Raw genomic sequence first — 12,500 nt, 5'->3', positions numbered from 1 at the left:
GCGTCGGCTTGCGTTTTCTGATAATCAAAACTGAAAACAACAAACATATCTTAACAGAACGTATCTTACTTCATATATATATATATTTTATTTATTTGTTTATGATTTTTTTTTGTACGTACACCGAGGCAGGAAATTACGATAATCATGTCACACTTGCATCCTGTTGTTCGAGATAATACTATTAGATAATTGATAAACAACTTTTTTTTTTTGTATCTCTTATTTCTTCATTCGAAATTATCAGCTTCCGTTACCTATTAAAAAACTCTAAGCAGATGGTAAGGCAGTTATAGTGAACTCTATATAATCTTAAATGTAAACAAATAAACAAATGTTACCATTTGTCTTTAAAAGCATCCCCAGCTGTTTGCGGGTCACCTCAGGGTAAACGACCTTGTTTCACCCTAGGTATCAGTAATTAAGGCGAAATAAAGACTTTTGTCTTACGCTTTTATTTACTTTTTTTACCTATTCAACTTTTAGTGTGAAAATAATTTTATCTGTCTTTTTATATTCTTTTTATATCTAAAATTCAGATTTTAATGTTTTAATCCTGTGCAATCAAGGTGAAACCACAAACCACACGAGCATTGTTAAGAGCCTGTCGGACCATGCTTAGTTTTTTTTTCTTTTTCTTTTTCTTTTTTTACCAACCTCCGCTGGCCTGACCTGATATGCAGGGGTCACACAAAAACCGAAGGACACTTGCCAGAAATCTCCCTAGCTTTCTAGACCGTTAATATGCGCAGGCAATGCTCCTCTCAGCCAGAGATCCGAGGACGGAAGACTGCAACGGGGCATTGACCTGGCATATAAATCAGGGAGACGAAGGCACCCCTTTTGATAATTATTTATAGTGGCAAATTTGTGTATTCGGCTCGCTGTGGAGTGTGACTTATTGTACAGATAAGTGTTGTTTTTTTGTTGTTGTTAGGAATATTAATATTACGAAGTAAAACTATTATACATAACGAAACCCGATGTATTAGTAAATGTTTTAAAATGTTCTAGTTCTTTTGTGTTACTTTAGGAGTTGTGTCCAAGCTCCTTTTTTATATATGGTTGGTTTTATTTCAGGCTCTCAGGTCTCGCAAGTACACAGATATAACATGGCATCACAGAAAATTAAGGAACTGTAAAGGAAAACGGGTCAGCCTAGTGTTTGAAAACCCTCAGTGTTTTAGTGTTGTGTGTAGAATTTTTATTTCTCTTAAGGGGTACAGGTTTATCTTATTTTAGTTCTTTCACTTTATGTTTTAGTCCTAAACTTTTTTTTTCTTTATTTTGTTATTATTATTATTTTTTAGTTGCCATATTTATCCCTGGCCCATCGTGCCTTCGGAAATTTCTTACCGCTCAGCCTGCTCCGACACGAAAAGCCTCATTAATAAATACAAGCATTGCGATAGCTGACTCCCTCAGGGTCACTTCGCCGCTTACTGTAAGGTTGCATTCGCTACACAGCCGCTGCGTTGTTTGGACATTTGCGAAAAATCTACCACTTTCCATAAAGGACAAGGAGGATGAAGAAGAGTAATGAGGGAGAAGGGGGTCGAAAATAAAGCAGAATGGACTGAGCTAACAGAAGGTAATGGTCAAAAGAGAGCCAGGGGTTCAGGAACCGGAAAAGTTGAAGTCATTGGGCTAGTTGATGAAGGAACAGCCTCAATGCTCGTAATAAGGGTACAAATTCATTAAAGGCTATGGTAAGTCTAGAGTATGTAGGGAAAAAATGGTTCACCACTCAGGGTCCCCATGAGGAGTACGGGCTAAATAACTAAACGGGAATACTATGACCATGACTCCCTAAGGCCGTTCAGGACTGACCCAAAGTCAGTCCTGCGTCGAGGGCTGCGGTCCAAGGTAGGGAATATCCCCAATATTGGGCCTCAGTCTCTGACTCCTATGACCCCATCCCATGTGGGGGGGGGGTACGAAGGTGTTTGGTGTAGATGGAGCAGAGGGTGTGGGATGTGTTGGGAAAGGGTGGAAGGGGTGTAGGAGAAACATGAGAGGTGAATGGATGTCGGAGGTTACATTGAGGAAAAGGAAAGCGGGAGAAGAAAAAACACTGCAAAATTTGTTGAGCCAAGGGCTGGGGCTTACGGTAGATTTTTGATTGATTCTTACCAAAGCCCGTCATCGGGCTGTAGGCCTTTCATGAGCATGCATGTGAGCTTGCTTCAGCCCTCCTTGTCAGTTGAAGATGTTCGACACCCATTTGATTCTTTTCCTACCTCTCCTCCCGACCCCTTCGGTTTCTCCTTCAATGGTCACCAGCACCAAACTTTCTCCCCTCCGCTTCCAATGACCATAGTTCCGGATCTTTCTCCTCTTGATCTCTTGCAACATGCCTTGCTCTTCTCTCACGCCCACTTGCTCTGTCACCCACTCGTTGGTTCTTCTTTCTGTCCACCTCACTCTTATCACACGTCTCCAGAGCCACATCTCGAAAGCATCAATCATCCTTTCTTCTTGTTTGCGCACGGTCCATGTCTCGCAGGCATATAGAGCCACACTCAGAATTCCTCCGTAGAACACTCTCGGAGATGTAAGGTCTTGAGGTTTAGGAATGGCTGTATAGACAGCTCTTAGTACTGTCACAGTGAAACATTGTTTTTTTTTTTTTTTTTTTTTTTTCAACGGTATAGGCTCATGTTTGAGCGACCGTGGTCACAGCATTATACTTAATTGTAGTTTCATGTTGTGATGATCTTGGAGTGAGTACGTGGTAGAAGGGGATGGAGGGGTAGGAATAGTAAAGAATGAAATGAAAGTACACCAGTTAGCTCTATCAAAGCAGAGTGGGGAATTAGGAAGTGGGACATATGAAGTAAAAGGAAGGAGGACTGGAAAGTGGTCATTATAGGAAAAGTGGTCTAGAACTAACCAATGGAAGTTTAAGAGACAAGGAACACAGAGAGAGGTCAAGGCATGAAAACGATTGTGTGCACATGTCAAAGTGTGTGGAGTGATCTGAATTAAGAATATAAAGGTCAGTTGCAGAGAGGAAGCCACAGTGGAATCACTCCAAAGAGTCTGATGGCAGTTAAAATCACCAACTATGAGGAAAAGTGGCTGGGGTTGGGAAATTAGAGTTTCAAAAATATCAAAGTCAATGGGGTGGGATGGTGAGAAGTAGACGGATATAACTGTGATCCAGTGATGAAGAAAGATGCGAATATCTGCAAGGGACAGTTGTTTGAGAGGAGGTATAACATGCTTTCTGATGGATAAGTATAGACGAGACATAAAGGGAATGTGACAGAGATAAAATGGCGATTGGAAATTGGTATAGGTGGAATTGTAAAAAAAAGTTTCTTGGAAACTGTGAGAACAGAAACAGCAAATATTCCAATGTAGGAGAGCTATTAAGAAGGTAATCTGCGAGTGATAACAATTTGTGTTGGAGAAGTTGAAGGGGAAGCAGCTAGGGGGTGAAATAAGGAATGAGAGGGGGAGGTGGTACAGTGTCAGGAGGATTATCAGGAAGGACATTGTTATGACAAGGGATTCACATGTGCATCCAAGAAGGAGTGGAAGGGATAGTGGGGATGGATGGTGGGTTAATGCCGGGAAAGCTGGGGGGGATGAGATGTGCTGGGAGGGAGTAGGAGGAAGAGAAGAGGGAGTATAAGTAGGAGGAGGATGGATATCGACAGTCACCTTGAGTGTGGAGAGAGTGGGAGTTGTGAAATTGGGTGAGTTTCTGTGTCCTCAAGAGTGTCTGCACTCTGGTTGGGAAATGTTGTGGAACGAAGGTTTTCTTATGAGGGGGAAAAGGGGAGACTGGTGTCTGAGGAGTATAGGCAGAGGTAGGTGTGGTAGGAGAAGAAGGGGTTGAACTTGGTAGGTGTTGGGGCAGCGGTAAAATCGGAGTGCCTGAATTTAGAATGGCGAAAGAATTTGACTGGGGGAGGTAGGGATAGAAGTGGGAATGTTAGATGGAGGAGCAATTATGGGTAAGAGTGTAAGAACACTTGGGAGGGAAGGGGGGATGCAGAGCGAGCGAAATTATTGGAATAGGAAGTAGGAGAAAAACCTCATTGATGTGCTTCCTATCTGGCTCCACACAGAGTGATGCCAATTCTGAATCTGAGAGCTGCCACCGCAGACTCAAACTTGTAGGTGGGACAGAATTAAAAAAATAAATTATGGGAGCCGCCATAATAGTCATATGTGCGTGACTGTGCAGAGCAGTTTGATCGATTATGACCAGGTTGAGCACTTAGAGGGCATCAGGCTGTAGAATAGCAGGATATCCTAGACACCAATAATTCTGACATTGATGGGGATGAAGTTGATATGGTCAGACAGTGAGAGATTCTCTGCCAATGTAAACATTAAAGTGGAGGTCATGTCTACGGAAATTAACCTTAGCAATGTTGGTGGGGGTCTTACAATGGCCTCTGGGGGAATGGTGCATATATAATATTGTACTGATGCTACAGCATAGTCTATGAGGAAGGTGAGAAAGTCTTCTCCACAACCTGACCAACTTATGTCATAGACAGGAAGAGATGTTGGGTAGATGGAGACAGTTTCGGTACAAGTACTGAGGGTGAGATGCGGTTCGGCAGGAAGGGGTGTGCCAGTGAAGTCTATCAGGGTTGATAATGTTTTAGCTTGGGTTTCGGATATAACTATGATGAGATGGGAACGGCTGCTGAAGGAAACTTTGCTTGATTGGTTTTGGAGACATTGCAAGAAGAAGACAGTGTTGTCAGAGTAAGGAGCTATGGGGGAGATCTCGAAAAATCGGTCTAATATGATTGGGCTAAATAGAGTATATAAGATATTTGCAGAAGTGGGGTAGAAGAAAGGTCAAACCAAGCAGCCACAAAACAGTTGAGTTTAGCCACAGAGAAACTTTATCTTGCTACTCACTGAGCCTGCTCCTAGCCTCCGGGCTAGTACAGTGGTAACGTGTCGGCCTCTCATCCGAGGGGTTGGCGGTTCGCGCCCTGCCCAGGCGCGAGAAGTTGTAACTGTCGCCTGGAGGTTACTGTTGTGGCTGGGCACCATGGTGGGTAATGACTGGGTTCAGCCGAGTCAACACCAGCTGACACATGTGAGCGAGTCGGCATTAGTCGACACAGAACGGGCTCCCCTCATGGGGCATATCGGACTTATCCTTAGTCTGCTCCTTGAGCTGCCAGATACTGCCCTAATGAGGATCAAGATACCATCTTCGACAGTTTCCTACACATGCAGTCCATCTGCTTGTAGTCCCGAAGTTTCTTCGTAAAGCTGCACTTAAGCTTGATCGTAACAGTTCCTTTACCTCCCATCCTGGTATTTTCAGGACGTACCAGAAATTAAAGGATCTTTTCTATTTCCTCAATATGATGCGAGATGTGAAAACTTGTTTGACATGCCAACGACGGAAGGGAACACCACATAGGGCGCCACTAGCTAGTGCTCCGCAGGTATCTGCACCATTTGAGAAGGTTTCTGCTGACCTCATTGGCTGTGGACAATAAAGCAGTGGGTTGAGGTATATACTTGTATTAATAGATCATATCTCAAGGTATCTTCTGCTGATTCCTCTTCCATCTAAAGAAGCTGAGATGTTAGCAGATGCTTACATTAAAGATTTTATAACATTATTTGGTCCCCCACGCCTTCTACAAACAGATGATCTCACTACAGCATATCATCCACAGGCAAATGGAACCCTCTGGACTGGTACCAATGTGTACCACAAGTTAGATTAGCACTGATAGCACATTCCATCGGTCCATAGGCGACCAACCTTTGTATCTGCATATGTCTCATCATGGTCATTTTCCCGTTGGCCTCTCTAATGAGATTACCTTTGCATCCGATTCTGCAAAACGCTTTAGTGATGCGCTGAGAGAAGCTCGTCATGTTGCAATTGAGACGTCACGTCGTGCTCAAGAAACCTGGGCAAGACAATATAATAAGAGGGGTAGGAAAGCTCCTGAGATGGATGTGGGTACCTTAGTTCTCTACAGGAACTTCCGAAGACTAACTGGACCTCGGAGGACTCTTGGATCTCGTTGGGACGGCCCTGTTCGTATCCTGAAGCGCGCTGGACCAGTGACATATATCACCAGAGATGTGGATTCGCCATACAAAGAGCGCAGGCTGCACGATAATCAGATTAAGCCCTTCAGACCTTTCGAGGAATTAGTGTTCGTGGATTCGCCCAGTGAAGGGAATACCTCTGCTGAAGGCCTGCATAGTGAACGGCAATATGAGAACTCTGAAAGAGATCCGGACGAAGTGTTACTGTTGTCAGCTGTGCGCCCCAGATGAACGCAAGGTACTTTCCCTTGTACATATTTTGTTGTATATATATATTTCTCTCTTACCTTATGATTTCCCTTTGTTTTAATACCTACTTGTCTTTTTACTTTTATCATCTTTTTACTTAACTCCTTTACTTGTCAGCAGCTTTATTTTCCTCCTCCCTTTTGGCTTACTTTTCCCCTGAGCATAATCTTACGTTTTTTATCTTTTAGTCTTGAGCTTTTATTTCAATCTTTTCGCTCGCTTTTAACTTCTTTTTCATTAACCTTTTAATATGTTTTAACCTTTAAATATCTCTCTTTAACCCCCTTTATAACGATTTTTTTTTTTTTCAGTTAATTTCCATATAATTTTATTTTTCCTTTGTACATTTATGATTGTATGATTTTTGTTTTGTATTTTACTTTTTATACATTTGGTTTTACCTTTGTTTTATTGTATAGTTTTATGTTTACTTTTAAGTTTACTTTTAAGTCTCGGGTCTGGTAATTATTTTTTATGCTTTTGTTTTATTTAGCATTTAGCCAGTTTTGTACAGTTTAACGGGTTCTTGTTATTTTGCTTTAGGGGCCGGCTCAGTGGACATGCCCTTTATAATTACTATCCTTGAATATTCAAAGATCCTGCCGATGTGTGGAAGCCGCCAGGAGGGTTCTAGATTTCCAGGGAGATGTGAACAGGAGAGAGGATGGTCTGTACGTGGTGAGGAGTGAGGCTTGTTTAGCTTGCAGAAGAGAAGAGTTGGGAGCGTGAATGGTCGTCTCGTCACCGTGAATCCCCGTGATGGTTTCGTCAAATTCTGCGCCAAATCGCCATAGGGAATGGGCGGGCCCGGAGCGGACCTAGGGATACATCTGAGACTCGAGGACGGGTGGAGGCGACGCCCCGACCATCACTCCCGGGCCATGGGAGGGGTTGTAGCGAGTGAAATGTTGGAGTTTCCCCTCGTATCCGCTGGCCGTAGCCGTGAATTCAAACATTTAGTACACACGAATGAAAAGTTAAAACGGCACATGGTTTTGTGCAAGGGAAAAAGGCGCTGTTTATTTAATTGCCGCAGTGCGCTGATGTCACTGCGCAGGTGAAAATGCACAGGGCATACACAATAGCAAGGGAACCGCCACTCAAGCCCGAGACTTCAAGTCAGAGGGAGAGACTTTTTTTTTCGATATTTTATCTATTTATATTGTGTTCTTTTTATTCTATTATCTTATTGTGAGGCGGCGTAACACGACATCGGAAACATCAGAGACGTCATCTGTATTAAGGTAATAGTTATTATATTGGTTATGTTCATGTCCACTGCCCCGTAACTTTGATTTTTTCTAGAACCTTTTTATTTTTTGTATTTTGTCAATTTCATTTTCTTAATTTTACTAGAATCTTCTATTTCATTTTTATCTTTGTTTTGTTTTATCGTGTATGGCCTTGGTTTTAGATTAGTTTAATTAGGTTTTACATTATCTTTCGTTGGGTTCCATGGATTTTTATTTCTTTGTTTAATTTTATTTGTAAGTTTTGCCGATTTTGAAACCTTTGTTTTACGTAAACCAGAGCCATATCACGACTGCCTTTAATTATGAAAGCAACACCAAAGATGGATATCTCTGAGGCCTAAATTAAATAAGGAAAAGGGCCATACGCTACCACATCACGTCCTTTTCAGTGATCAGACAGGAGATGAAATATAGAAACCAAAGCACATTGAAACATGGCGAAGAGATCCGTAGAGTATATCATGAACTATACATAGCCAAATAGCAAAGTTAACGCTACAATACTACGAGACGTCACCAAGGCCTTTGATAAGGTCAGGTACGACGGTCACAAATACAAAATAACAGCTACAACTGCCTCCACACTTAACGCGCCTCTTATGCAACTTCCTGGATAACAGAGCAGCCACCACCCGCATTGGTCCTCCCATCCACCTCAGAAGCGGAGTTCCACATGGCAGCGTTCTCACTCTACAACCTCTACACTGCCAGTCTACCATCCCTAGCACCCTACAGCAACTACACCGCATACGCAGACGACATTCACAAACCCTTCCAAATACAAAAACATCATGAAAGCAGCCACACAAACAGCCATAAACACGATCAACACCTTCGAAAACAAATGGAAAATACAGACCAACACAAACTAATTCACAGCCATGCCAGTGGCAAGACGCAACTCACCTCCACTCACAATAAACAACACATACATACCATACGCAACCACGGGAAACATGCTAAGCCTACACTTCTGCAGAAATAGTATGCACACACACGCACAACACCGAATAAAACAAGCAAACACAGCTCTCAAAAAAAAAAAAAAAAAAAAAAAAAAAAAAAAAAAAATCGAACTCTTCTTATACTGCACAACACCCACTAAACTCAAACTCTACAACCACTGTAAGACCTATACTTGAATACACACCCATTCCACTGATTGCAATCTGTAAATCACAAAAACTCAAGATGCAGTCTATACAGAACAAAGCACTATATTGGATAAACAACACTATGCAAGACAATACGCAACAGAATCACCACACAATCACTACACCAAACATACAACATAAAGCCACTGAACATACACACACACATACACACAAAGTAAGTGAACCTGGGATCGCATACAGCATATAGACAGCACCAACTACATCATAGACAAACACACACACACTAACAAATCACACGTGGTGGCCCAGGACACTCGTCAACGGAGATCCTCCAGAACCTCTCTATGTGAGCTAAAATCTTGGGTGAGGGAGGCCTCCGGTCCGCACACATACGTATGTGCGAATCGGAGGATGTTTCCCGCTCTTGTCGGAAGATCACATTTTGTGTGTGTTTTTTTTCCCTTTTTCGATGTGTTTCGTTTTCTGTAATTATAAGAACTGACTCAGCGCATGAAACCGACTGAGCGAGAAAAAAGTCCCAGGACCGCTCACACCCGCTTAATAGCACTTGTGTTCGGTTCGGAGGATGATTTCCAAGCGCAGAATTATTGTAATGCCAACTACACACCATCACTCTAGTCACCTGCTGCCACTCATGCTTGCAAAGAAGGTGGCCATCGTGCCCAGACACATTCACGATGTCATCACCATTACACTCACACCATCATCACCATAAACATTGCACTCACACCGTCATCACCATAAACATTGCACACAAATTATTACCATACATCACTACATTCACGATATTACCATCCCTTTTTCTGACGAGTTTATGCGCTCATTACTAGATTTAATGTATTACATTACCACCTGTTTGATTTACTTGACCTCCACCACAACAATTATCACTAATTGTTTACTTCTCAATTATCACTCTTATGTTCATAATATTTATATATACATTTCAAGGTGCCAACCACACTGCTCACATTCACCTCTTCATTGTACCAGGTTACTTTTTATGTTTCCATGTTCTTTTGCATTTCATTCTATGTTTATATGCCCCTTTTATGTTTACGTTTTTGCATATTAGATTTTTTATCCGGCGTTATTCTGAACTTTCGGTATAAATGGTTAATGGTTAATGGTTAAAAGCAAGAGAAATGTGCTAGACATCTAAGGTCATGTAGCACTATAGTTAATGTTTGGGAAGGGTGGTTGAGTTAGTGATTAGTTGTCTAAGCTGGGCAAAGGAATTGGTGAGTGAAAGGGTTGGGGTCGGGTGTGGTAAGGAGTATAGATTAGAATGTAAGATATGTATACGTTTTGAGGAAAGATAATAGGTGTTGAAGCCGAAAGTGTGGGATTTCTGAAAGGATGTCTGATAGTTTGGGAGGTCGGTGAAATGGAGGATAGATGGGGGAAAAGCAAGAGTTACGGGTTTTTCAAAACGTGGGCACGATAATATGTGTGTGGGATTGAAAGGGGAAACATTACAACTTGTGCAAGGGACATTGGTTGAAAGGGAGGTGTGACATAATGTGTTTTCTGTTGATAAGTATGGATGAGACATAAAGGGAAGTGGGGATAAGACAACATGATAATTGGGGTATTGAGGATGTGTTAGAAAGGTCTCTTGCAGGCTCACAATAGATGGACTATAAGAGGAAATGATAATGACGAAGGTCAGGTCTGTGGGAGCGGAACCGCGAATATTCCAATGAAGGATAGTTATCCTTTACTGATTTTGAGGGGGAAGCATTAGAGGGTGTGAAGGACTGAGAGGGTCTGAGATGGGAGAGGTGTGGTAGTTGGTGTTCTACTAGGAGTTGGGTATTAGAGATTAGGAAGGGGATCCTTGTGACCTAAGGGATTCACGTGTTGTATCCAGGAGGGAGGGGAAGGGAGAGAGGGATGGTGTGAGGGATAATGTGGGCGGGGTTGGGGTCGGGAGGGAGTGGTCTGTGTTGGGAGGGGGTAGGAGGATAGGGTGTAGGGGGGATTTCGTTAGAAGGAGGATGGATATCAGAGTTCTTGGATGTGGAAGGAGGCAGGATTGTAAGATTTGGAGGTTGAGTGTCAGTTTTTTCATTATGTAATCTTGAATATTTTCAATGGTTTTCTTCTTTCTGGTTGGTTTGGGAGTTTTGGGTGGGGATATAGATTTCTTGTGAGGGGGGGAAGAGAGGACTGGTGTCTCAAGCAAAGGAGTAAAGGAAGGTGGAGGTGATTGTGTTGTAGGGGAAGGAGGGGTGGAAACGTTTTGTTCTGTCCTGTTACGGGGAGTGCGAGGAGGGAGAGGGGATGTGTTGGGGTGTGTGGTGTGATTGAGATATCTGTAGTCGAGATTGGAGGTCCTGGATTTGTATGGCCAAATGAGTTTGACTGGGGACGTAGGAAGTAGCAAGAGGGGGGTTTAAAAAAAAAAGAACAAAAAAAAAAAAAAAAAAAAAAAAAAAAGAAAAAAGGGGTGGTGGGTTTATGAGAATTGGTAGAATGAGCAGTATTCATGGAGTACTGGTAAGAGAGAAACCACGTCGACGTGCTTCTTGTCTGGCTTCACGTTTGTGAAGTCCAAAGTTTGCATCTGAGATTGCTACCTCAGAACTCAAATTTGTAGGTGGGACAGCCCCTATAAATAACATTCTGGGGGCCGCCACAGTTGGCCCATGTGCGTGATTGTGCAGGGCAGTTAGATCGGTATGGCCAGGTTGGGCACATAGTGGGCAATCTGGCTGTGGAACGGAAATGTTTTGCTGGGTGTCCTAGCACGGCCAACCAATTTTGCACTGACGTGGAGGAGGTTGTATGGACAACAGGGAGGATTCTCCTCCCTATATATAGACGTTTAGGGAAGGTCATGTCTACGTAAAGGTAATTTTGGCTATGTTAGTGGGTTTTCTTTTCGATTACCTCTGGGGGGACTGGAGTAGCATTGTAACTGACGTTGCATCATAGTCCTGTGAGACAAGCAAAGTAGGTCTATCTCCACAAAATCTGACCAAATCTTGTCATAGATTGGGCATTTGCTGGGGAGATTGGAAACTGTTCCGGTGACAGTATTGAGGGTTGGATGGGGTTCTGCAAGGATGGGGTTCACCATATATGTCTGTTAGTTTTTGTTTAATGCCTATAGCTTTGGTTTTCGGATTTACTGTTACAAGACGGGAGCGGTCGGGTCGGCTACGGAAAGAGACTTTACCTACTTGTTTTTGGAGACATTGTTGGCATAGAGGGTGTTGTCCAAAGAGTAGGAGCTGTGGGAGGGATCACGAAAAATCGGTCCCATTTGGCTGCGCTGAAGAGGGTATTCAATATGTTGTAGTGATAGGGGTAGTCGAGGAGGGTGCGTGACGATGGATAGTGTTGCGGGATGTAGTGGTTAGGGGAGGTGGGCAATAAGGATGTAAGGTATTATAAGGGAGGATGGGTGGTTGGATGTGGAGGTTGTGGGGTAGAGGTGATGCAGTTTGAGCGTGCTGGGAGAGTGGGCAATGTTTCTTAAGGATTGGTTGTTTGGCTTACTGTACTACGTAGGCATTGATTAGGGGGGTAGTTGTTTGCAGTGTTCGGAGCCGTGGTCAAAGGATAGCCTGGGGTCAGGGAATCGGGTGGGTTTAACATCGTTGGGGCTCTTTTGATAAAGGGGCAGCCTCATTGCCCCTAATAGTGGAGATAAGTTTTCATTGCTGGCCATGGTAAGGCCTGGATTATGTTGGGGATAAAAACAGTCCACCCCTCATTGTCCCCTTGAAGGGTAAAGGGCTGAAAAATCGGGGAATACCAGCCCCTGGCTCGCCCTCAGGCCAGTCAGGACTGGCACAAG

Source organism: Penaeus monodon, chromosome 8 (genome assembly GCF_015228065.2).
Source record: "Penaeus monodon isolate SGIC_2016 chromosome 8, NSTDA_Pmon_1, whole genome shotgun sequence".
In the NCBI taxonomy this organism is placed as follows: domain Eukaryota; kingdom Metazoa; phylum Arthropoda; class Malacostraca; order Decapoda; family Penaeidae; genus Penaeus; species Penaeus monodon.
The sequence above is the reverse complement of the archived record's forward strand: the minus strand, read 5'-3'. Positions refer to the sequence as shown.